Raw genomic sequence first — 26,993 nt, 5'->3', positions numbered from 1 at the left:
TGTAACTCCCTTGCCCTGACTAGAGTGGGGGGGCTCTGCCTGGCTTTGGTGCATACCCTGGCCAACCACGAACCTCATTTCTAACACTGATTGTCAGCCGTGAGGATAGGACTTGCGCTTTCACAATACCACTTTGACTCATTCTTACACCACAAAAACTGTGTTTAGACCATCACATGTTTTGCTTCTTCTAACTTTCTCTGATTGGTAATTTTTCCTGTTTTCAGTTCTCAAGCTTGGGCATTTGGGTTGTCACACTTGTGTTTACTTTACCTTTTAAAAATGAGACCAACCTTTAATTTAGAGGACCTGTCGTTTTACACGCAGGAGGAATTAGAGGGGTTCTGTGGAAAGAGAGGACTGCCAGTGGGCAGGGACTTCAGGAGATCTCTGAATTACTTTGAAAGGTTTGTGACATATGCCCAGGGGAAGAGTGTGCTTAGGGGGTACTCAGAGGATCCTGAGTGTAGTGAGGATTCCCAATGGGAGGGTGCCCAGACCTCATCACTAGAGAGTGCTGGAAAGACTGATCAGGAGGGTGAGAATGACTGGGCGGGGATGCCAGTTGACAGGGAAGGCCCCAGTGATAGGGAGTCCCTTTGCTGGGTCCAGTGTAAGGAGCAGTGTCACCTCTCATTCCTTGATGCCTGATGGGCAAAGAGATAGGCAGGAAGAGAGGGAACTGAAGTTACAGTTAGCGCACCTAGCTGTGGAGGAGAGAAGGGCTGAGGTGGAAAAGACCTTAGTGCAGGAAAGGATGTCAGAGGCAGAGAAGGCCTTTGCCAGAGAGAGACTCACTGTTGAGTGCAGTCTGAAGGTTCTGGACTCACCATTACTGCCGTTAGAGTCCAGTGGTAGCAGCAATGTAGAGTGCTGTAGCAAGGATGTTACTCATATACCCACAGATCTGGTACCTAGGTTCCAAGAGGGGGGTGACCTACATCAGTGGATGAAAGAATATGAGAGGGCTCTGGTAGAGCACAGGATCCCTGAGAAGGATTGGGGGACTGGCCTAGGGTGCTATATTCCTAAGGAGGGGAGGGATGTCCTACTGGCTCTGGAAGGGAGTGACAGGGAGGGGTACTCCACTATGAAGAACAAACTGATTGAGAAGTATAGTTTTTCCCCTAAGGACTACAGAAAGAGGTTCAGGGGCTTTAAGAAACTATCCCACCAGTCTTGGGAGGGGTTTGTGGAGGATTGTTGCATTGCACTAGATGGATGGGTGAAGGGTAGCACAGTAAACAATTTTGAAGGGCTTTTTAATCTGATTGTCAGAGAGCACTTACTTTGTTGTTGTTTTTCAGGGTTACACCAACACTTGTCAGTGTGTGAGCTCTCTCACCCCAGGACATTTGCAAAGGAGGCAGACCTCCAGTTGACTGCCAGAGGGTCTGGGGTGGCATTAGAGGGTGTTCCTAAAGGGAGTGGTTTAGGTGTTTCCCAACAAGATGAGGTGGGAAAGGCTTGTGCCCCAGGTAGGTCACAGTATAATGGGATGGGTTTGGGATCCCATGTCTTGTCTCAGAGGAGAGGGAGTGGGAATGGGTTGTGTCCCAGGATGTCCGAGACCAAGTCTCATAGCCTCGTTGGTTCCATGAGAGTACAGGAGGGGAGCTTAGCCTGCACTGTAGGGCCAGCTGCTCAGAAGGATCCCATTTTGCCCGTAGGACTTGGGCAGGTAGCTGGCGATAGCGTTTTGCCAGTCCTGGTGTCTGGTAGTCTCACTCCAGAGTGGACGAGGCATAAATCCAGGTATAGGGTTGCGAGGGGGCTGTGGGCCCCAGTGGAGAATCTGGAGGATCAGGGGTCAGCTCTGAGGTCAGAGCCCCCAGGAATGGGGGACCATTTCTAGTTTGGGAGGAATCCAGACTCTGCCAGATAGGCAGAGGTCAGGAGACCTGTGCCAGCCCGACTCTTGTGTGACCCTTGGAGAAGGTGTTTCCCTTGTGGGGGGGTAGGTGTTCCCCCCAGGAAGTCCTGGTGCTCCAGACAATGGTTGAACCTCAGGGTGGTGACTCTGGGTTGGATGATCAAGTTCAGGGGGTAAACTCTGACCTGACGGGGTGTAGGTGTGCTCCCCAGGAAGTCCTGGTCCACCAGGCAATGGTCCAGTCTGAGGGTGTTGACTCTGGACTGGGTAGACAGGTTCAGGGGGTAAACTCTGACCTGGTTGGGGGGGGCAGTTAGTGTGTACACCCCCCGTATGTGACATCTGGAGGACTTCCCGTGGTGGGAAGGTGCAGCGCTCTAGATGTGGGGTTCAGGGAGGGGGAAACTCACCCCGGACCCTGGTGCAATCCATGGGTGGTAACCCTGGGTTAGGTGGCCAGTTGTTGGGTGGTGACCCTGGGCTGGCGGGAGTATTGTGCAGGATGTTGTACCCAGCGCCCTGGCAGTTATTGATTCTGGTGGTACCCCTCATAAGAGAGGAGTGTGGGATCCTAGAAGAAGGGGTAGAGGGAGGAGAGCCAAGCCTCTAGACCCTGTGGAACCTATGGGTGTGGGCCCTAGGTTGGTGGATCAGTGGCAGGGTAGACTCCCTGAACTGATTAGAAGTGGAGTGGAGACAGGTTGCTATGCTATACCAGAGGCTCCTAGATGGCCTGGGGCCTGGTTCTGGCCATTGGCAGCTATGGAACCCCCGTGGGTTAGTCTAGGTTGCCTGGGAAGCATTGACAGAGAGACTCGACAGGGATCAGAGTGGCGTAGAACTAGAGCGTGCCCCTGCAGTTGCAGGCCAGGGTCCACGTTCTTTTGCCCCAACCAGGAAAGCCCAGCAAGATATTGATTGGTCTCCCCAGGCTTTAGGCTGGTGGGGAGTTGTATTGGACCTGGCCCTTTTGGTAGGTTCATCCCCTGACATTTTGCCTCCTTCCTACTATTTTTCTCACCTCTCGCTGTTGGCTCTAAGACTCTGAACACTTTATCACTGCTTATCAGTGCCAAAGTGCAGGTGCTCTCCCTTCTAAAGTTGGTATGATTGGCTGATACCAAATTGGCATATTTAACTTACCTGTAAGTCCCTTGTACAGTGGTATCCCTATAATCAGGGCCTGTAAATTAAATGCTACTAGTGGGCCTGCAGCACTGCTTGTGCCACCCACTGAAGTAGCCTTGTCTCAGGCCTTCAAGCGCAGGGCCTGCATGCTCAGTTTCTGCCACAGGGACCTGGCATCTAACTTTCCTTGCCAGGCCTAGAACTCCCCTTTTACTACATGTAAGTCACCCCTAATATAGGCCCTAGGTAGCCCTATGGGCAGGGTGCTATGTATGTAGAAGGCAGGACATGTGCCTAGTAGCTTGGCCTGTCCTGGTAGTGACAAAGAGCCTATTTGGTTTCTCACTGCTGTGAGTGCTGCCTTGCCATAGGATTGCATTGGAAATGCCCTGCTTTCTGTATAGGGGGTATTGTCTGATTTATGAGGGGTGGCATAGGCATGTTTGGTATGGTTGTAATGGTAGTGAGAGATGATGCTTACTGGTGTAAGTGGATTTTTTATTACTTTTACAGAAATGGCACTTCTAGAAAGTGAGCATTTCTCTGTGCTTATGACTCTAGTGTTTTGCAGCTTGACTCCAATCCACGTCTGGGCAGAGCGACAGTTGGGCTTTGTGCATACTTTTCAGACAGCCTGTACACAGGGAGGGCAGAGGTGTCACAGAGGTGCATCTGCCTTTTGAATAGTCTTCCTGGGCTGAGAAAAGGGGGAGGCGGGGCACACATGCATCTGTAAAGGCTGTGCCCTGGCCACACACAAAAGGGTAGTTTACCCCCACCCGATGTTTGGAGCCTGTGCTGGAGGAGAAAGGGGCACTCCCAGAACCAGTTATAACTGGTTGGAACCTCCTCTCCCCTTCTTTGTAAAACCCTTGCAAAACTGAGGGCCTCATTACGAGTTTGGCAGAGGGGATTACTCCGTCCCAAAAGTGACAAATATCCCATCCGCCGTATTACAAGTTCCATTATGTCCTGTGAAACTTGTAAAATGGAGGACGGGATATGCGTCACTTCTGGGACGGAGTAATCCCCTCCATCAAACTCATAATGAGGCCCTGAGTATAAGTACAGGGGAGTTTTCCCCACAATTTGATGACACTTTTGAACAGAAACTTACTTGTAACTGGACACAGACTGCTGCTGGAGAGACCCACCAGGAACTGCCTGGGACTGCTGCTGCTGTGCTGACCTGTGACCTGTTTGGTCACTTTGAGGAACTGACAATTGCCTGCATCCACCTTGTGCTGGTCTGCTTCTGGGCCCTGCTGCCCTGGCTCCATTCTGCTGTTGTCCCCAGGGGCTGAGTGCTGTGGCCCGTGATCCCTGCCATCCTCTGTTGTAGCGCTTAGGGGAGCGATTCTCTTCATGCTCCCAGCACTTTGGGAGCACTCTGTTTGAAGGCCTCATATCGCTCTGCATGGAAATCACCTCCACGACCCAGGCTCATCAATTAACCCCAGCACTTGGAAAAGCGCATCGCACAAGAAAGGGATTCATCCCTGCGACCCAGCTCTGTTTTGCGTGCATGCCGGAGTCGCACTGCCCCTGGGACCCCCGTGGTGCTACTGATATCCAAACCGGAGCAAGTATGCTCCTACCGTGCCTCCAGGACGAAGCATGCTCCGAGGAGCACCCCGGGGCACAAACAAGCACCTACTTCAGTGCCTGCTCACCGCTGAGGCCCAGGTGGGCCTTTTTGAAGCTAACGGAGACGGGCGGGGAGGGAAGCCTCATCGGAGGCTCCCCGCCTCACCGGAGCCCCTCGTTGTGTGGATGGGCAGGGAGAAGAAGGCCTCGTCGGAGGCTCCCACTGCCCATTGGAGCCCCAAATTGTTTTGGAAGGACGTGGGTTGGGTGGAAGCCTTGCCGGAGACTCTCAGCACCGCTTGGTCCTTCTTTGTTGCTTTGGGGCCCCCGCGAGAGTCGGGTGAGGCCCCTACAGTTGCCCCATAGTGTTGTGCTGGCTTAGGTCCCCCCTCTGGAGGGCCATTTGTGGCCCTGGGGGCCCCCAGAGATCATGGGCCCTAGGACAGGCCTGTTCTGAAAACAGGAGGGGGAACGGGTCCCCCCTCCCCCAAATCACCAAGAGGCCCCCGTTGTGCGCAGAAAAGCACAGGTGGGCCCCCTTATTTTACTTCATGGCACTATAGGTCAAATGTTCCTGGTATGGATATGGTGGATTATTATGTTAACCTGTTTCTTTTAATGATGTGACATATTTGTGTTGATGTTCCTTTTATGGACATTCTACGCTGATATGTTTTTACTACTTTCCATATGTTTTAGAATGTTCCTAATATGGGCACTTATGATCTTTTTATGACAAGTGCAGTTCTTTAATAATGTGATTCCTGACTGCTGCTTATGTTGCAGAATAATAAGTAATAAGTTATGTGTGACTACTGCTGGTTACTGCAGGGTAGCTATTGTGTAACATTCTTACAAATGCTTGAGTAGCAGGGTATTACTGACATGTTGTGTTTGGTCTAATAATTACATTGTGTACAGTTTATTTTTATATAACTCGGTGCTGTGTTTCCTTTGTGGTGGAGAAAGTGTGTCACGTGTGTTGTGTGTGTTGTGCAAACGCTTTACACATTGCCTCTGGGATAGGCCTGACTGCTCATGCCAAACTACCAAAGTGGTGAGCAGGGGTTATTTTGGACATGTAACTCCCTTGCCCTGACTAGAGTGGAGGGGGTTCTACCTGGCTTAGGTGCATACCCTAGCCAACCAGAAACCCAATTTCTAACACTCATCATGCCCTGGCTAAAGCTGACATACCATTCTCATCCAGCTCATCACTTTCCATTTTCTTATCACTTTAAGGAAATGCAGTTTACAGATAACACCATATCATGCCTATTCCAAATCCACAACTACACAGTCCATGAACATAAGTCATGTTCCATGCAAGTAAAGGCAACTCTGTTCACAAACAACACAGCACCTGCCATTCCAATCACATGCCTAGCTGAGCCCTCTGTACATAAATTACACAATGGCAACAATCTCTGATGAAGACACATGTGGCAGTCCCATACAGTGACATCACAATTTTACATTCCATGTCTGGAGATCAGCTATGTCAATACATGCAACGAATCTTAGAGGATTAGCTGCAGTCACTATTCACAGACATTCCCTGTTACACCATAAATGCATTTACTTCTACTGTGGCCGACCTAGCACACACAATACATCCACTGACAATCACAGGGAGCATACTTACAACTACTAAACAATGGACATCCTATTAATTCCTAGGAGGGCACGTTACATTCCACCTGACATGCGGATTCAGAGCCGCAACATAACACCTACATCACTCACAGCATTCCCGATGTGATTTCTACTTGTTAAGTCCAGAAAACACACATCCCACTGAAAGTACATGTACAAATGCACCTACACGACTGCCATTGCACATATCCCACAACAACACCTGTATGAGAAATAGTAGAAGAAAATCATGTAATCTTGAAATAGGAGGTGAGCCAATTCCTGTCCAAACCGCCCACATCAGTTAGGCTAAGGATAGCAATGATTGTCCCACTATACAAGATCTGAATGAGATGTCAGCCTCACATGGAGTCAATACCTGTACCAGGACACAAGGTAACTAGGCCCTGTACTTAATATGTCAGGCCCTAAGTAGCACATAGAGCTGATCTTTACAAATGAGAGTGGTCTGACACCTCAGAGCTACATTAATATATAGGTGGTCATTATGATCATGGCGGTGTGGCCCGCCATGGCGGTGGTGGCGGTAAAACCCACCAGCCGGCATGGCGGGCCGCCACATAATGAACACTGTGAGGGCCGCCATAAGCGGCCCTCACTCACCGCCAGGCTGCCTGCGTCAGGCAGCCTGGCGGCAGTCGGAATCATTATCCAACAGGGCAGCCGTGCTGCCCCTCGGATAATGATCCCTAAGCCTCCAGCCTTTCCCTGGCGGGTTTCCCCACCAGGGAAAGGTGGGCGGAAGGGGTGCACTTGGAATGGGCAGTGCAGGGGCCCCTGTGCAGTGCCCCATGGCGCAGGTCACTGCCTGATTTTCTATGTGGAGCCACTGTCAATGTCCCGGCCAGGCATTCCTGTAGGCCCGAGGGCGAAAACAATGTTTCCGCCCGCCGGCCCACAGGAATGTTCTTTCCCAGCAGGGATCCAGGGATGCTGGCGGTCAGTAGTTGGACCGCCAGCATGAACACGGCGGTTTCGACCGCCGTGTTCATAATGAGGGCCATAATCTGATTAAATGACCTGGAAATGCTAGATGTGTAGGAAGATACAGCAGCTGGGTAGAGTCACACATGTGGCACTGTCAAATGTGGATCTACTCATGCAGTCATAGATATTCCTTGACACAGGTGATCTAAACGTCTACATGCACAACCCTAGTCTCTGCACACACACCTTCTCATTATGCCATCTGCATTTATCTACACCTTCACAAGTTCACATGCCTGGTGCAACATCACACAGATCACCTATTACTCAGAGCTAGGACATTGGACTCACCTGCTCCTCTGGTGCCCCCATATAGATGTCCATACATGGGTAGGACCTTCTCCACTATCCTCTCAAGCTCCTCCGGGGTGAAGCCAGGGGCCCAATCACCTACAGGACGTGGCATGATAGCTATCCAGAGGCAGTACACAGCAGCTCACGTCATGGAGGTCTTGCTGGCAACAATGTCAGCAGTCAAATGAGCAATAGTGCAGAAGATGGCGGTCACGGCCACCACGTACATGACTGTCACCGCCGGCAGACATCACCATTGGCCAAGTCTGCCAAAGGCAGCAATGTTTTCCAATGGCAAATTACACGGCGGTTGCGACCGACTACCTCCAGGACGACATCCGCTGGTGGATTTAGGTCACTTCCACCTGTCCAGTACAGTAGGTCAGGTGCCTGCCATTTTGAGGACATTTAATGGATGGAAGTGTTTTATAATCTGCGTCATTCACTTACTCCCCTAAAGTGCTGAATATCTGTATGTCGCGCCATCATCTTTGGATCACATATTGTGCATATGTAAAGTAAAAGCTGTGTTGAGTGAGAAATTATGGTGATCTCTATGTACAGTTACTCAGAGGTTCTTAGTCCTCTGAAAAATATGGATCAATTCCCAAAATATGTGTGATTAGCGCAGGATAGCTAAGTCTTACACACACATACTCTTACAGTAGTATCACATGTATAATCCAGTTGTCATAGCTGGCAATGTGCACTGAGGAGGGTGCAATCAGATGCATATCTATGGGCTGTACTGTATATGTCAGATGTGCTAGGCGTCCTCTACATATGTTAGATGTGAAGAAATAAACAAAGTATACATGATGTGTGCATACTTCATTAGTCATAATATGTTCACTTGTCTTCACATAGTTATCTTCCCAGGAGGAGAGTGAGACAACCACCAGTGTACCTTCCACTAGTAGACCTGGACACCACAGTGGAAAGGCATGTCATCCAGACATATTGTCTTAATCTTCATACCATCATGGATCTTTGTACTCAGTTGGAACCAGGTCTGAGGCCTGCCATTCGCAATCGCATATCTCCCATCGTTCAAGTCTTGTCAGTGCTTTAATCATGGCCACAGGCTCATTTCAGAACATAGTGGCTTTAACACCAGGGATGTTTCAGCCCATGTTCAGTCTGGTTTTGAAGGATGTACTTTGTGCATTGTTGAGAAACCTGGACAGCTACATCAGGTTTCCCCAGCAAGCTGATTTGGTCTATGTGAAAGCAGACTTTTATGAGATGGAACACATTCCACATGTGGTAGGTGCCATTGATGGCACCCACGTAGCCTTGGTCCCTCCCAGTGGCAATAAACAGGTGTATAGGAACAGGAAAAACGACCACTCAATCAACGTTCAGGTGGTGTGTCTGGCAGACCAGTATATCTCAAAATGTCACAGCTAAGTATCCAGGTTCTGTGCATGATTCCTTCATCATGCGGAACAGCAATGTCCCACAGTTATTGACACAACTCTACACAGAGAGGCCTTAGCTGCTTGGTGAGTTTCCTTTGTAGTGGGTGTTTGCGATTTATGTCTCCTGTCATCACAATATAGCAAGTCCCACATACATGTTTGTGGTGTTCAACCATTGTGTTCACATGTGACTCAGGCTATGCAAACCATCCTTGGCTGTTGACACCAGTGAGGTAGCCAACCACACCAGGGGAACTGTGTCACAATGAGGCCCACAGGAGGACAAGGTGTGTAATAGAGTGAACATTTGGCTCCTGAAGGCAAGATTTAGGTGCCTGGACCTATCTGGAAGACCCCTCCTCTAATCGTCCCACAAGGTATGCCAAATAATCGTTGTCTGCTGCATGCTCCACAATTTAGCCTTGAGACGTCAGATACCATTAGTAGCAGATGAGGGGGAGGCAGCTGGACCTGTGAGTGGAAATGCTGATATGGCAAGTAATGAAAAGCCAGATTAAGAAGGAGCAGGTGACTCTAGGGCAGATCTCATCAATCAGTGCTTTAACTGACACACAGGTATGTGAAGTGGACCTTTTTTGTGATGAATGTGTACAACCAGAAGTAGATGGCGGCCATTACACCTCCTTTCTTGCTTCATCTGTGGGGGTGTAATAAGATCCAATGCCTATGAGTGAATTGTGGATGCATACTGATAGCTTGTAATGTGTACAGGACAGAGTGTTCTGCTATCTCATGTACTTTTCCAGCCAATTCTAACATACATTTCTGGTAAAGACTTTTCAGATGTGAGGTATGTTTCATGCAATCTCCTATCGTCTTTTCCTTTCACTCACTGTTTTATCTAGATCCTGTTTATCTCTGCAACCTAGGCTTGAGGAATACTGTGTCAGAAGCTGATGGAATTGCTGACAGACATACCTGTCAGCGTCAGATGACAGATACCTGGTAATATGAGTGTAGTTTCAGTGGGGTGGTACCTTGATAATTTATCCTTCATAAACTTGGGGTGGTAAATGCTTAGTACTTTTCTTTCACCTGTGTGGTTGGTGAGGATGTAAAATGGTGTATAAAATGTCAGGGGAAGTTTCTGACACATGTGGAAAGGTTGGATCATAGCCTCTCGCTTCACAATGGGTAGAATACTTTGTGATGGCCATGGGGCCTAACTGTTTTTGTGATCTAACTTTGCAGTCCAAGGTGCATGTAACTGTATACTGACATAGGTGAATGACAATCCTACAGGTATGGGGCCAACGTTAGTGTATGTTTTCAGTACTGGGTTCCTCTGTAATGATCTTTGTGCGTTTCATGGGATATATGAATTAGTAGCTTTGGTATAGGTAGGTGAAGAGCCTATAAGTGGTGATACAGAAGACCTATCTGTATGTCCCAGCTTTGTAGATTGATTACCATGTGCCTGACCTCTGTAACCTGTGTATGTGCTTTTTGTTACACCGTAGCTTATATCCAGATGGCACTCTCTGTCATGCTCTATTTGCTGATTGCAATACTGACTATATAATAGTGTAAACCTGGATTCTACCTCTTAGACATCTGTCTTGTGACATTTCAGTTGTAATGTGTTGTAATGTGTCTCCTGCTGAGGGAGCCTCCATATGATGAGCATTACACTGGCTGTTTGATACAGGGGGGCATGGCCAGACCACAATTGGCAAGCATGGCTATTGTACATGGATTATAAAGGACACATACACAGTTGCTGTGCTCAAGTGTGATTTATTGTGCTTACCAAAAGACTATCAGTGACAAAAATACTAAATAAATGAACATAAAAGTGATGGGTGAAGTCATGGTGGATGATTTCATCAGGGTAACTGCTACACCAGTTGGGTACCAGGGTCCTTGTACCATGGGTGAATGGAATTAGGTTTCAGAACAGTCAGCGAGGTGTATCTGTGGCACACAAGGGTGACAAAGCAGGAGAGATTCACTTCCTGGCAGTGGGTTTGGCCTTAGCATCTGTTTGGGTAGATGTCCACATTTGTGGGTGGGTGGTTCTTCAACTACAGAGGGAAGGGTGTCTAAGGTATGGCCTCCCCCTGGCAGGTCTCCATTCCACTGGCTGCCACAGATGTAGAAGGGCAGATGTAACATTGATAGTTGAAGGGGCGTGCTGTTGTGTGGAGAATGTAATCAGGGTGATGTTGATTTCCCTCAGCATCCCTGCAATGGTAGCCATGTGGGCATTTCGTGTCTGCCCCTGCTTCATGACTTCCTGGTGGTGTTCCCTCTGCAGCCTTTGATTTTCCACCAACATGGTGATGATTTGGCCCATCCTGTCTTGGGAACTTTGGTAAGCTCCCAAGACTTTGGAGATTATTTCCTGGTCAGTTGTGTCCCCTTGAGGCCTCATCCTTTGGCCGATAGCACCCCTCTCATGCACCCTAGCCCCATGTGCCTGTGCCCCTGGCACAGTGTGCCCACTCCCAGTGGTTGCGGGTCCATCATTGTCAGGGGTGACAAGGTTAGACTCAGGTACCTGTACTGTGGGGCAGGTACCTGAGTTGAACAGTATTTAGGACAGAGGTTTGGGGGCGAATGGTTGCCTGTGAAGTTGATGCAACAGTGTTGGGAGGTAATGATATAGGCAGCATGAGGCTGAGAGTCGTTGACTGAACAGGTGTCCCAGATGGGCCAGGTTGTTCTTCAGTGTCAAGACATCCAAGGGTGTTGTCCTCTCTGGGGCCTTCCTCCTGAGGGGGAGTGACAGTCTCAGGTGTCCTCTCCATGGTGGCAATGGCAAGGTAACTTGTGGAGGGACTGAGACACAGAGTTCAGGTTTGAATATGTGTTTGGTTGCTATTGCGTGAGATGCAGACAGTGGCTTAACATGATTACCTGCAATGACATTGAAAGCTGCTGTTCAGCATACCTTAGTTTTAAATACAAGTCTGTGCCTTGTTTCCCTTACTCCATGCTGGGAGTGGTCATACTAATTGGGCACAGATTTTAACGCAGATGCAATCTGATAATGTCTGATAATTGACATGTCTGTTCGGCTATGCTACCTAGTGTATATACAGGATTGCCAGATGTCACACATATAAGCTACACAATGCACAATGCTGTCCTAGTGGGAACACAGTATGTGAGTATGCAGGGGCAATTGTCCTGTAAGTAGGTGTTGTGCATGGTCATCAACTCTGCCATCTGCCTTTCCAACCCAGGTCTGGCTATTTCTGGATTGATATCTGTGATTTTTGGCAACTGGGAATGGTCAGTGAGCTGTAGCTGTGTTTTACTTTGGTGCTGTTGGGGGTGTGCTCTTGCATTGCTATCATTGCCATTGTTATCATTGCCATTGCTGGTCCTCACTAGAACAGTCTAGATGGTGTAGCCAGTACTTTGGTTATACATGCAGAAGATGTGACGTGATGTGCACAATCCAGGTTTTCACAATGATGGGATAGTGCATTCTGGGTGTCGGAGTAATCTGTAGTTAACACCACATTTCCAAGGGCTGTGAGGGTAGTTGGGCTGAGTGGAGAAGTGGCATGCAAGAGAGGGGCATTAGGTGATTAGGTGATAGGTGTAGTGGCTAAATTATCTAATTAGGGAGGATTTTGGTGGTGAGCAAGCATGCAGGGCTAGTCAATTGTGGGCACTTGCCAGACTCCAGTCCCCCAGGTATTCCAGTCAGGCCCTCAGGATGCAGTATATCCAAGACTTTCTCCTCCCAAGATGTGAACTGTGGGGGAGTAGGTGGGGGCCCATTGCCAGTCTTCTGCATGGCTATCTGGTCCTCGATTGCCAGTGACCGTATCTTCCCCCGTAGTTCGTTCCACCTCTTCCTGATGTCCTCCCTTGTGCGTGGATGACTGCTTACAGAATTGACCCTGTCAACTATCCTTTGCCACAACTTAATTTTCCTGGCAATAGATGTTTGTTGGACCTGTGCTCCAAACAGGTGTGACTCTACCCTGACAATTTCATCCACCATGACCCTCAAATCATCATCAGTGAAACATAGGTGTTTTTGTGGGAACATGATAGTGGTCATGGAGATGGTGTGTGGGGGTGCTGTGAGTGTCAGGGTGCAGTGTTGGGTAATTGGTGAAGTATGGTTGATGTGATGTGAGTTGTAGATGGTAGTTACAGATTGTTTGTGCTAGTGATGTGTGTATTTTGATGCTTGTGCTGATGTGGGGTGTGCGCTGAGTGAAATGTGTATGTGTGCCTATTGTGCCTGAGTACAATTCGTTTCAGATTTCGCTTCTCAATGGATGTGAGTGGTGTTCTGTTTGCAAAAGATTGTGGGTTGTGTAGGGATGCGTTCTATAGTGCAGTGTGTAGGCATGTCTGGTGTGCGGATGTTTGTCAGGTGTGGTGTGGATGATTCAACCTATCCAATGTGGTGTGGTGTGGTGTGGTGTTCTGACAGAAGAGAGTTGGGACCACCAGGGTTTGCACCGCCAATGGTTTTCCACTTTGGAAGAACCGTTGTGGTGATTTGTGGCTCATAATCTGATGGGTTGATTTTTGTCCACCTTGCAGTGCTGGTGGTGGAACCACCTCTTTTCTGTTCTCCATTGTCCTGGCGGTTTCAGCAATGTGGCTGTTTTTTGGCAGTCTTCACAATTTGAGTCGTAATGCGGCGGTCAGATTACCGGCAACATGGCAGTCTTTGGCCGCCACCAACATGGCGGTTTTGCCAAAAGACTGCCAACATCATAATGAGGCCCTTTATCTTTCAGGAACTCGATCACCTTGTAATACTTTTTCACCACTTCTTCTGATGGGTACACTATGGGAACTTGAGTCACTGACTTTGTAGGTGTACCTGAAACTATCTGATTTGGGATGTGAGCAAGTGGGGCAGTTGGCACACTCTGGATTACATTTTGTGAACTTTACTTGTTGTTCCCTTCTCAACTGAATGATAAGGAGGTGGACAATTCATCAAGAGCTGATTTATGAATTTGTCATCTGAATCACTGTCATACGTTACTGTCTTTTTACCCTCAGGCTCTGTTCTCTGTTCTGCCTTTTCTGACTTTTTCTTAGGTTTTGTGCTTTCACCTTCCTCATTTGAAATAGCTGGAAACAGTCTAACTTCATCTAGCCTCTGCAAGTGTCTTAATCACTTTCTGCATCCTATACTCATATTCAGATCCCATATTCTCTCTCGCTGTGAGTTCCCAAATGCTAAGTGCTTCAAACAGTGCGGGTCTTGGAGGCAGTTTCATTTCATACATTATTCACCTCAAATTGTTTAAAGTTCTCAGAATAAAAGTTACATAATAGCGAAATTCTAAGGCACCTTCTTTTTCAGTAATGTGACTCCACTGTTCAAGCCATACACATGCAGAATATCTTTTCACAGATAATACATAATAGCATGCAGTTCCTTCGGGTGGGGAATCTTTATCCTCTCTAACTGGAACAAATACATCTCCTCTTAACACAAAAAAACGTCACTTTTACTTAAATTCAACTAGGCACAATAACTTCTGATCGAATAAGGAGGTAATTTCAATCCTACAATACATTTCTCATGATATTCTCAACCAATAGCAATGCGACACTGTCCACCAATACCAGTGCGGCTTCTCACTAACCGACCTATACCAGCGTGGCACAAAATGACGTCACACTCACTTATTTCAGCAGCTATAGTCACTTTGCAATTGTCTCTCTCACAATCGCTCACACACACCTAATTGCAAAAAAATATTGCAAGCAAAAATCAACAAATTGCCTGCACACTACAGATATAGGAAGTCAAACACTTCAAAGCTGTACAGAGATACACTTTCTAGCTGTAGCTTCCAGATAGAGAAAACAGGTGAAAGTTGAACAGCAATTCTCACTTTGGTTGATACAGATCCTCCATGTGCACTCAGGAATAACTTAATACCAACCACAACCCTCACTCACTCAAGAAAACTATTGGCACTGTCAACGACGTCTAATGACAAGTACCTCATTGCAGACAATAAATTAATAAAGTGTCTTCTACGTTTGTGCGTTATCTCAGGATCTTAGGCCACGACAGACCCATCAACAACAAAAACCACTGACATTTTTTAGCAAAAAGCTCCACGATCACTTTGAGTAGAACGACTCAGCAAAACACATCACACTTCACTGCAATCTTCAAGGCAAAGCAATGAAAGTGAAAAACCCTATTAATATTCACACTCTATGACTGATAGGCACAACACTGGAACTTCATGGGTCTTTAGAACAAACCGTGGGACAAAATTTGGGGTGGTCAGATTTTGGAAGGGGCAATTGCATAAGTCAATCCTATTTCCCTAATGCTGCACAGGAATGGTTCTCCCCCATGTGGGACAAACTATAACTCTGTTAGAGCATTTTGATCCTTTGCAGGAATCAAGGCTCATTGAGGCCAATGGACCTTCGGACCCTGCAACAGGGTGCGGTAGAATCATTTACACAATTTCAATATTACCCAATTAAATTACACACCATGACCAATGAGGCCACATAAGAAAACTCCAGTCAGAAATAAAGTAAAAGGATTTATAACAAACTCAAGCTCAAAGTCATGTAGACAATTCACAAGACCAAGTTATAACGATACATAATCACCAAAGGTTGCCCAAGAATACAAAATAAATTCAGGCGAATTAACACAAACAATACTTAACATTCAAGAAGGACAATACATAGCATGAAAAATATCTGTTATACAGAAATTAAACATTGCTCAGTGTTAGCAATCATCTGTCAATTCAATTTAGCTGAGCCATAATTTTGGTAGGTACAGGGGAAACCCTACCATAATCAAATTAAAGAATTGCATGTGTGGGGCTAACACGTGGATAAAAGACAAAATAACAACAAGGACAAAAATAATTTGGAAAAAGGAAATCGCAGACAAAAGCTTACTAACTGAAGTGATTAAAATATAGGTAAAAAGGGAAGCTGTCAGCATGTAAGAAGCTTGATCAAGACTCTTCTGTAAAGGGGTTAGGAATATTCTCTAAATCTCAGAGAAACATCTCAAAGGGGCAAGCAGAGAGGGGGATACTTCTACGAGGGACTCAGCATACAGGAACAAGGGTTCAGCTCCTTATCATCAGGACTCTGGAAGGATTTCTAACCAAAGTCTAACTGATGAACAATATATTAAAATTCCTAAAGCAATTTGATTTTCTCCTGAGAAGGGTCCATATTATGTTAAAGGGACGTCATCCAATAGTAATCGATCACATGACTCCACATTAAAACATTTGCTTTCATTCCCAGGTCTCGTCATGGAAAGCTCATCCATCTATGTAGTACCTCACAGGATTGAACCATTTGTATGGTTTAATAGTCCATCTGCTCAGAGTGCTCTGATTCCAAGGAAACAGTTACAACTTCTCTCCATGTCTATACCTGGACCTATTGCTGAAGCTAGTCTTCTCATGATAACAAAGTCTGAAAGAAAGCTTATGTTATGAAAAATGTAATCAGCATTTCCTGCACAGTCATAAATTGCAAACTTAACAGGCCTCACTTAGGCTAACACAAATGAATTAAAGCAATACATTTAATTAAAATGTTATAATAAACACTCTTTTAATAGGCAAACTTATAAATTCAACAATAATAATGTTTCAATGATGTGCATGTTATATTAATTTTAAAAGAAAAAAGAACTTGGTTCATGCATTTCATTAGATGTTATAGAAAAGTACATTTCTTTCATTTTTGCATGCATATTTAATTCATTAATCATCTTAGATTCAATATCATTTCAATATGTTCTGTTAGTCTAAGGTCTAAATTATAACATCATCTCAGTTAAATCTTGTAAGTACTTGAATTAATTCAAATACCATTTATGTCGAACACTACAGAGTATCTGAATGCACATTAATAAAACATGTCAGTGCAATTTCTACGTTTAACCCATTAGTGCTTTTAATAACACAATGCATAAGCTGTTACATTTTGATGACTTTTGTGACGTTAGGGACGACACTAAAATTTAGACTACATCGGGCCTTTGGAGCAACTATAATAGAGGTAGTCTAAGAGATATGAGGGCAGCTCACCGTATTTTCGATCTGTGGACACTCAGACTTGATGTGGACAAAGAAAAGAGTTTTCTATCATGCCAACAAAGAGGAAGGACCAGAATAGCGTATTTTCTAACAAGCACAGGCGTACTCCCTAAAAATCACACAAAGCAATAGGAGTGGGCTGCATCTCAGATCATACCATGAACATTTTGGAACTAGACCTGTAATTACAGGTACCCAGGGATAAAAGCTAAAGAATGGACACCTTGAATTACAGGTTGCCTGAGGAAAAGAAGAAAGTGTTTAGTTACTTCAAAAATGTCTCGACCTCAATGAGGACTCAGTGATCTCTTCCCAGACCCTCTAGGCTGCATGAAATTCTATGTCAATGGCATAATAATGAGGTACACAGCATTGGCATGTAAAGCAGCACTTGGAAAGAAGATGAAACTAGAATCGGAAAACACTGAGCTTAACAGGAAATATCAAATCTCACCAAGGAATGCCACTCTGGAATCTCTTATGGCTAAGAAACATGAGTTGAATGCTAGTATCACAATAGAAGCAGAAAAGGCTCTGCAGTGCATCAAAGGGTGCCACTATGAGCATTGTGAGAGAGCTGGCAGGATTCTGGCCTTTAAATTCAAATAACGAGAAGCAAGAAGGACCACACCAATGTTGACACCATCTTTCATAATCTGGTATGATTAAATAAAGCGTCAATGCAGGATGGGGCATTGTTGTCCTCAAGCACATATGAGGCCATGCGCCCTAATAATAGTTAATCAACCAATAAAGGGATTGCATAATCGAAGCAATAGGCCTTTTTGAGTGACATATAAGTTGAAAACCATGGATGTTAAATAAACAATTAAAGTTTAATCATAACAGAAAGCAAAAAATGAGGCTAGTCATTTATTCCTATATAGGCATAACGTTCTAGGCAAATAAATGCTGTAAGAGTGTAACTTAGCACCTTCTCCAATGTAACACATGTGTGCTCCCTAAGAGGCAGTCAAAGCAAGCTTGGCTCACTTACAAAATGAGCCCTTTTTTAATGAGAAAATACACAGGGAAAATCACACAGTCAGTATAAGGTGAGCAAAATATTCCATTGGCTCAATAAGTCATAATTCAGAATAAAATGCAACAATACCTAGCACCATTCTTACACCACCCTCTAAATGAACAATAGTTAATACCCTCCTTACCTAGGGGCACATTTACTATTTTTTTACGCAACATAGCACAGCAGTGGAACTTGCTGCAAGTGAGTTGCATGAAAGGGAGACAGAAGAAATCCTCCATATTTACAAAGATATGCAGCATTTCAGCTGTTTCCTTGCTCTAGCGCACTCTGTGGTGCTGCCGAGCACCATCACAGGCACCCTTGCACCTGGTGCAAGGGTGTCTGTGTTACAGCGAGGATTTTTTATGTGCAGAAAAGTACACCTTTTGCACACAAAAAAGCAATCCTTAAAGGTGCATCCCTCTTTATATGGGTGGGGCAGAATGCAGCAAACATGGAAAGTGGAAGTAACAACGAGACGTAAAGATATTTCTACTTGTTTCACTCTTTTAGGTAGATGCACCATTTTGGCACAAACCTGGGTTTACAAGTTTTTGTAAATCTGGGTTTGCATCAAAATACATGGGTTGATACATGGGAATGCCCACGCTCCACTCATGTAATGCCTACCCGAAGCAAAGTAGCATAAGGCAGAAGTTTATTTATGGGATTCTGATGTCAATCTTAGAAAAGAACAGGACAAATCACAGATTAGAAAGTGGCCAAAGCTATTAAGGAGATGCTTGGAGAAGAATCCAGGGGAAGGCATATTCCCTGCAGAACTCTACAAATTGTACTCAGTCCAGTTGCTGGGAAGAATGTTTAGAGAAACAATGATGACAAAACATTTACCAGCTGACCTTAATAGAGCATATGTCTCACTAATTCCCAAACCAGGGGGGACGCATTACACAGTGAAAACTTTGGGCCTATATCTCTTCCTAATAATAAGGTTATGCTCCTGGCTACAATTCCTGCAACCAGATTGAAAAAAGTTATTCCATTACTGTTGGAAAATGGCTTCTTTGAAGGGTCACCACAAACTTTTTGCCTTCCTCCTCTTCGTTTTCTGATCTCATTTTTGCTGGTTTTAGGACTCTGGAAACTTTCCCACTGCTAACCAGTGCTAAAGTGCATGTGCTCTCTCCCTAAGAACATGGTAACATTGGCTCATACCAAATTGGCATTTTAATTTACTTGTAAGTCCCTAGTAAAGTGTACTACATGTGCCCAGGGCCTGTAAATTGAATGCACTAGTGCGACTGCAGCACTGATTGTGCCACCCACATAAGTAGCCCCCTTAATGATGTCTCAGGCCTGCCATTGCTAGGCCTGTGTGTGCAGTTTCACTGCCAATTCGACTTGGCATTTAAAACTACTTGCCAAGCCTTCAACTCCCCTCCCTTCAACTTCTACATATAAGTCACCCCTAAGGTAGACACATTTACACAACAAGTGAAACCTGACCAGCAATTCTCACTTCCGTTTATACAGATCCTCCATGTGAACTCAGAATTAACTTAATACCAACTACAACCCACACTCATTCAAGAAAACTATTGGCACTGTCAGCAACGTCTCATGACAAGTACCTCACTGCAGACAATAAATTAACAAAGTGTCTTCTACGCTTGTGCGTTATCTCAGGATCTTAGTCCACGACAGCGCCGTCAACAACAACATCCACAGACATTTTTTTGGCAAAACACATCACACTTCACTGCAGTCTTAAAGGCAAAAGCAATGCAAGAGTAAAACGCAATTAATACTCTCACTCCGTCATTTGGAGGCAGAAAGCTGAAGGTTCATCAGTCTTTGGAACAAACCATAGGACAAATTTGGGGTGGACAGAGTTTGGACAGGGCAATTGCATAGGTCAATCCTATCTCCCTAACACTACACAGGAATGGTTTCCCCCCCTTGGGGGAAAAACTATAACTCTGCGACCAGAAATGTTAGAACATTTTCATCCTTTGCAGGAATCAATGCTCATCGAGGCCAATGGGCCTTTGGACCCTGAGACACGGTGCGGTAGAACCATTGACACAATTCCAATACAAACCAATTAGATTACACACCATGACCAATGTGGCCACGGAAGAAAACTCCTGTCAGAAATAAAGTTGAGGTATTTATTACAAACTCAAGCTCAAAGTCATGTAGACAATTCACAAGACCTAGATATAAAGATGCATAATCACCAAGGGTTGCCCAAGGCGACAAAATAAATTCAAGCGACTTTCACACAAACACAAAACTAAACATTCAAGAAGGATCATCAGTCAATTCAATTTAGCTGAGCCCTAATTTTGGTAGGTACAGAGGAAACCCAACCATAATCAAATTAAAGAAATACGTGTGGGGCGAAACACATACAGACAAAAGACAACAAGAACAAAAAGGACAAAAATAATTTGGAAAAAGGAAATCCCAGACAAAAGGATACTAGCTAAAGTGGGCTAAAGAAAGATAAAAAGGGAAAGCATCAGCATGTCAGAAACTCGATCAAGAGACTTCTCTAAGGGGATTAGGAATATTCTCTAAATTTCAGAGAAACATCTCAAAGTGGCAAGCAGAGAGGAAAATACTTCTCCAAGGGGCTCAGCATACAGGAACAAGGGTTCAGCTCCTTATCATCAGGAATCTGGAAGGATGTCTGACCAAAGTCCAACTGATGAACAATATATTAAAATTCCTAAAGCAATTTGGTTCACTCCTGAAAACGGTCCATATTACGTTAAAGGAGCATCATCCAATAGTAATCGATCGCAAGACTCTACGTTGAAACATTTGGTTCCATTCCCAGGTCTGGTCATAGGAACCTCGTCCATCCATGTAGCTCCACATACTATTTAAACATTTGTACAATTTAATAGTCCATCTGCTCAGGATGTTCTGATTCCAAGGAAACTGTTACAACTTCTCTGTATGTCTTAACAATAGAGCCTATTGTTGAAGCTAGTCTTGGCATGAGAACAAAGTCTGGAGGAAAGCTCACGTTATGAAAAAATTAATCAGCATTTCATGAATTACAAATGTAACAGGCCTCACTTAGGTTAACACAAATTAATTAACCCCTTCACTGCCAGGCCTTTCCCCCTCCTGTGCCAAGCCTTTTTTTGGCTATTTGAGGCAGTTCACGCTTAGGCCCTCAAAACATTTTGTCCACATAAGCTATTCATGCCAAAGCTGCATCCTTTTTGCCAACATGCTAGGGATTCCTGGGGTACCCAGAGTTGGTGGATTCCTCTGGAGGAGACCAAGAAATTAGCCAAAATACAGCCAACATTTTGTTTTTTTTAAACAAATGGGAAAAAAGGGCTGCAGAAGAAGGCTTATGTTTTTTTCCCTGAAAATGACATCAACAAATGGTTTGCAGTGCTAAAATCACCATCTTCCCAGCTTTAAGGATCAGGAAGACTTGAATCAGAAAACCACATTTTTCAACACAATTTTGGCATTTTACTGGGACATACCCCATTTTTACTATTTTTTGTGCTATCAGCCTCCTTCCAGTTAGTGACAGAAATGGGTGTGAAACCAATGCTGGATCCCGGAAAGCTAAACATTTAAAAAAAATAAACAATATTCTTAATTCAGCAAGGGGTCATTTGTGTAGATCCTACAAGGTTTTCCTACAGAAAATAACAGCTGAGATAAAGGAATATTGAAATTGAGGTGAAAAAAACAGCCATTTTTCTCCATGTTTTACTCTGTAACATTTTCCTGCGATGTCAGATTTTTGAAAGCAATATACCATTACGTCTGCTGGACTCTTGTGGTTGTGGGGATATATTGGGCTTGTAGGTTCATCAAGAACCCTAGATACCGAGAGACAATCAGGGAGCTGCACCTTGCAATGGGTTTTCATTCTATACCGGGTATACAGCAATTCATTTGCTGAAATATAAAGAGTGAAAAATAGTTATCAAGAAAACCTTTGTATTTCCAAAATGGGCACAAGATAAGGTGTTGAGAAGCAGTGGTTATTTGCACATCTCTGAATTCCGGGGTGCCCATACTAGCATGTGAATTACAGGGCATTTCTCAAATAGACATCTTTTTTACACTTTGTCTTACATTTGGAAGGGAAAAATGTAGAGAAAGACAAGGGGCAGTAAAACGTGTTTTGCCGTTCTGTGTTTCCCCAAGTCTCCCGGTACAAATGGTATCTCACTTGCGTTGGTAGGCCTAATGCTCGTGAAAGGAAATGCAACATGGACACATCACATTCTTACATTGAAATCTGACGTGTCTAGCTGTAGATTTTGGCATCTAGCTCAGCCGGCACCTAGGGAAACCTACCAAACCTGCGCATTTTCTAAAACTAGACACATAGGGGAATCCAAGATGGGTTGACTTGTGGTGCTCTCACCAGGTTCTGTTACCCAGAATCCTTTGCAAACCTAACAATTTGGCCAAGAAAACACTTTTTCCCTCACAATACGGTGAGAGAAAGTTCTGGAATCTGAGAAGAGCCATGAATTTCCTTCCACCCAGCGTTCCCCTAAGTCTCCCGATAAAAATGGTACCTCACTTGTGTGGGTAGGCCTAGTGCCCGCAACAGGAAATGCCCCAAAACCCAACGTGGACACATCACATTTTCCCAAAGAAAACAGCTGTTTTTTGCAAAGTGCCTAGCTGTGGATTTTGGCTCTAGCTCAGCCGGCACCTAGGGAAACCTAGCAAACCTGCGCATTTTTGAAAACTAGACACCTAGGGGAATCCTATATGGGGTGACTTGTGGGGCTCTCACCAGGTTCTGATACCCAGAATCCTTTGCAAACCTCAAAATGTGGCCAAAAAAACACTATTGCCTCACATTTCGGTGACAGAAAGTTCTCTAATCTGAGAGGAGCCACACATTTCCTGCCACCCAGCGTTCCACCAAGTTTCCTGGTAAAATAGTACCTCACTTGTGTGGGTAGTCCGAGTGCCTGTGAAAGGAAATGCCCCAAAACACTATCTGGACACATCGAAATTATCAAATACAAAACTACCTGTTTTTGCCGGGTGTGTGAACCTTCGTTTTTGGTCCTGGGCTCAACACCCATCTAGGGAAACCTACCAAACCTAGACATTTCTGAAAACTAGACACCCGAGGGAGTCCAGGGAGGCGTGAGTTGCGTGGATCCCGCAATGTTTTCTTACCCAGAATCCTCAGCAAACCTCAAATTTAGCTAAAAAAAATCACATCTTTCCCACATTTCTGTGTGGGATCACCGCACCGGGACACATTTCCTACCACACAAGGCTCCCCTCAGTCTCCCAGTAAAAATGATATGTCACTTGTGTAGATGGGCCAAGTGCCTGTGACAGGGAAGAGCCAAAAACATTTTGAAATTGAGGGGGAACTAAATCGGCAGCTTGAAAAAAAAAAGTGTTTAGGCTGACAAGGGCAGCAGAATTTTTAACGGTATAGATGAGACAATGCTGGGTGGTAGGAATTTTGTGGATTCCTGCAGATTCCAGAAGGTTCCATCACAAAAATGTGTGATTTCCAGCAAAGTTGGACGTTTGCAGGGCATTGTGGGTAAGAAAATGGTGCGGGTGCATGAGAAGCACACCACCCTGGAATCAACCAGATGTTTAGTTTTCAGATGTGTCTAGGTCTTCTGGATTTTTCTACATGGCAGCGTCCCAAAGTCCAAAAAGTGCAGCCCTCACTATTCCAAGTGGGACGAGTTTAAGAGTTAGCCAAGCTCTCATGGCCCAAATGAAAAAAACAAAACCCAAAATAATCAAATGTCCTCTTGCTTGCAGTGGGATAAGATGTTTTAGTGTGCAGGGGGAGATCTGATAGACTGTTACCCCCTTCAGTTGGGGTGGGGGAATAACCGGCCCACACTGGTTGGTAGCCACCACCCCACTATTATGTTTTTTTTTTTATTCCCTGGCATCTAGTAGACTTTCTGCTGCCCCCGGGGTGTGGATCGGGGGTAATTGCGGTAATTGCCCCATCTGCCCACTGGTGGGCAGAACAATTTTGGCCCCATTTATTTGGAGTGGGGTTATTGCCCCTTGGAGGCAGATGGGCCTCCAAAAATAGGCCAATCTGCCCTCAAAGGGAGCAGATGTGGCCAACAGTAATGTGCCCCCATGGGGGAGCGATCCTTGTCAAGGGGCTGCCCCCCAAACAAAACACACACACCAATCCCTGGTGCCTAAGTGGTTTCTGCCGCCCCAGGGGCAGATCGGCCTAATAGAAATAGGCCGATCTGCCCCCAAGGGGAGCAGAAATGGGCCAAAATAAATGTGCCTCCCAGGGGAGCGGCCCTTGTCTAAGGGGTCGCTCCCCTTGTGTGAAATTGACACAAAAAAAAATCCCCAGTGCCTAGTGGTTTCTGCCCTCAACATAGGCCGGTCTGCCCCAAAGGGGGGCAGAAATGACCTAAAATGAATTTGCCCACAAGGGGAACAACCCTTGCCCAAGTGGCTGCCCCCCCAAACAAAACACACACATACACACACACCAATCCCTGGTGCCTAAGTGGTTTCTGCCGCCCCAGGGGCAGATCAGCCTAAGAGAAATAGTATTTGCCCCCAAGAGGAACAACCCTTGCCTAAGGGGTCGCTCCCCTTGCATGAAATTGATTTAAAAAAAAATCCCTGGTGTCTAGTGGTTTCTGCCCCCCTTGGCGGCAGATTGGCCTAACACAAATAGGTCAATCTACTCCCTAGGGGGGCAGAAATGGCCTAAATACAATTTGCCCCCCAGGGGAGCGACTCTTGCCCCCATACATAAAAACATAAAGTAAATTCAAAAATATATACGTCTCTGGTGTCTAGAGGTTTCCGCCCTCCCCCTGGGGGCAGATCGACGTAATTATATTATTCTGATCTGCCCCCAGAGGGGGCAGAAATGGGCTAAAAATATTTTCCTGCCCTGGGGAGCGGCCCTTGCCCAAGGGGCCGCTTCCCTTATGCGCAAGTTTAAAAAAATTAAGTTCCCTGGTGTCTAGTGGTTTCTGCCCCTGGCCTAATAAAAATAGGCCGATCTGCCCCCAAGCGGGGCAGAAATGGCCTAAATACCATTTGCCCCCCAGGGCAGCGACCCTTGCCTAAGGGGTCGCTCCCCATGCATAAAAACATAAAGTAAATTAAAAAATGTGTACATCCCTGGTGTCTAGAGGTTTCTGCCCTCCCCCTGGGGGCAGATCAGTGTCATTATAATAGGCCGATCTGCCCCCGGGGGGGGCAAAAAAGGTCTAAAAATATTTTGCCCACCCGGGGAGCGGCCCTTGCCCGAGGGATTGCTTTCCTTATAAGTAAGTCTGGAAAAAAAAAATCCCTGGTGCCTAGTGGGCATTTCTGCTGCCTGATCGCATCGCGATCGGGCAGCAGAAATGCTTGCAGAGACCTGAAAGGAAAGGAAAGGCCTTTCCTTTCGTTTCATGCCTCTGCCTGCCTCCTCATCCAGAGCGGAAGAGAAATGCTGAGCATTTCTCTTCTGCATCGCGCTGGAAGCATGCTTCCAGCGCAATGGAAGGTGACCTCTGATAAGGTCAGCACGCAATCTCGAGCAGACATCATCAGACGTCACTGGGGTGGTCGGGGGTGGAAGTGGAAGCGATTCCCCTTCCAGCCCTGCCATGGGGGAGTGGGGGGAAGCCCACAGAGGAAGTGCTAGCGCTCCCTCTGAGCTCCGGTGCCAGGATGTAATGGTTACGTCCTCGGCACAGGAGCACTGTGCTGCGGGAAATAACCATTACGTCCCCGGCACATAACCAGTTAAAGCAATACATTTAATTAATATTTCATAATAAACACTTTTTTAATATACAAAGTTATAAATTCATTAATAATAATGTTTTAATAATGTGCATGTTACATTCATTTTAAAAGAAAAAAGAACTTTGTTAATGTCTTTCATTTGATATGATAGGAAAGTACATTTCTTTCATTTTTGCATGCATATTTAATTCATTAATCATTACAAATTCAATATCATTTCATTACATTCTGTTAGTGTAAGGTACATATTATAACATGATCTCATTTAAATCTTGTAAGTACTTGATTTAATTCATATACCACCTATGTTGAACTCTACAGTGTAACTGAATGCACATTAATCAAAGTCAAGTGCAGTGCAATTTCCACATTTAAAGCATTAGTGCTTTTAATTCACATGATGCATGAAGTGTCACATTTTGATGACTTTTTTGACATGAGGGACGGCACTAAAATTTAGACTACATCACATCCTTGAAGCAACTATAATAGATGTACTGTAAGAGATCTGAGGGCAGCTCACTTTTATTTCGATCAGTGGAAACTCTGGCCCTCATCACGAGTCTGGCGGTCAGTGGACCGCCGCAGTGGAGATGGCAGTTCCACAGCTGTGGGACTGGTGGTATACACCGCCATATTACGAGTACTGGGAAGGCACCTGCAGAACACAATCAAATTTCCGTCTGGACCACCAGTGTGGATGGACCGCTGTTGCCGGCGGAAGGCCCCTTCAGTCCGGTGGTCAGACAGTTGCCATCCACCGTATTACGAGGTTGCACACCGCCAGGACCTCCGAGGCGGTCCTACCGCCACGAAAACCATGGCAGAAACTAACAACATAAAAGGAAGCACCCACCTTCCGGAACACAGGCACGTCCATAGGCACCATGGCACTCGAATTGCAAGTCTTTCCAATGCTCCTGCTAGCCATTGTCATCCAGGACCAGTGATGCCTCCATAGACACCTGCCATAAGTACCCCATCCTAACAAACAAAGGCGGGAAATGACAATAGTACACACACACACGCACAAACGCACAGTCACCATACATACATGCGCAAAGAAAGCCAGGACAAGCTATGTAGCACCGACACCAACGGGGCCGTAGTAGATAAATATTATTAGAAATATCAAAATCCCAAGAAAATAACTATTTACAAGATAACACAAGGACCAGTGTCTCATTGTCCAAATGTCCCCGGCACACTGGGCATGTGAGGACTGC

The sequence above is a fragment of the Pleurodeles waltl genome, chromosome 4_1 (genome assembly GCF_031143425.1).
Source record: "Pleurodeles waltl isolate 20211129_DDA chromosome 4_1, aPleWal1.hap1.20221129, whole genome shotgun sequence".
Taxonomy (NCBI): Eukaryota; Metazoa; Chordata; class Amphibia; order Caudata; family Salamandridae; genus Pleurodeles; species Pleurodeles waltl.
Note: the sequence above shows the minus strand (reverse complement) of the source record.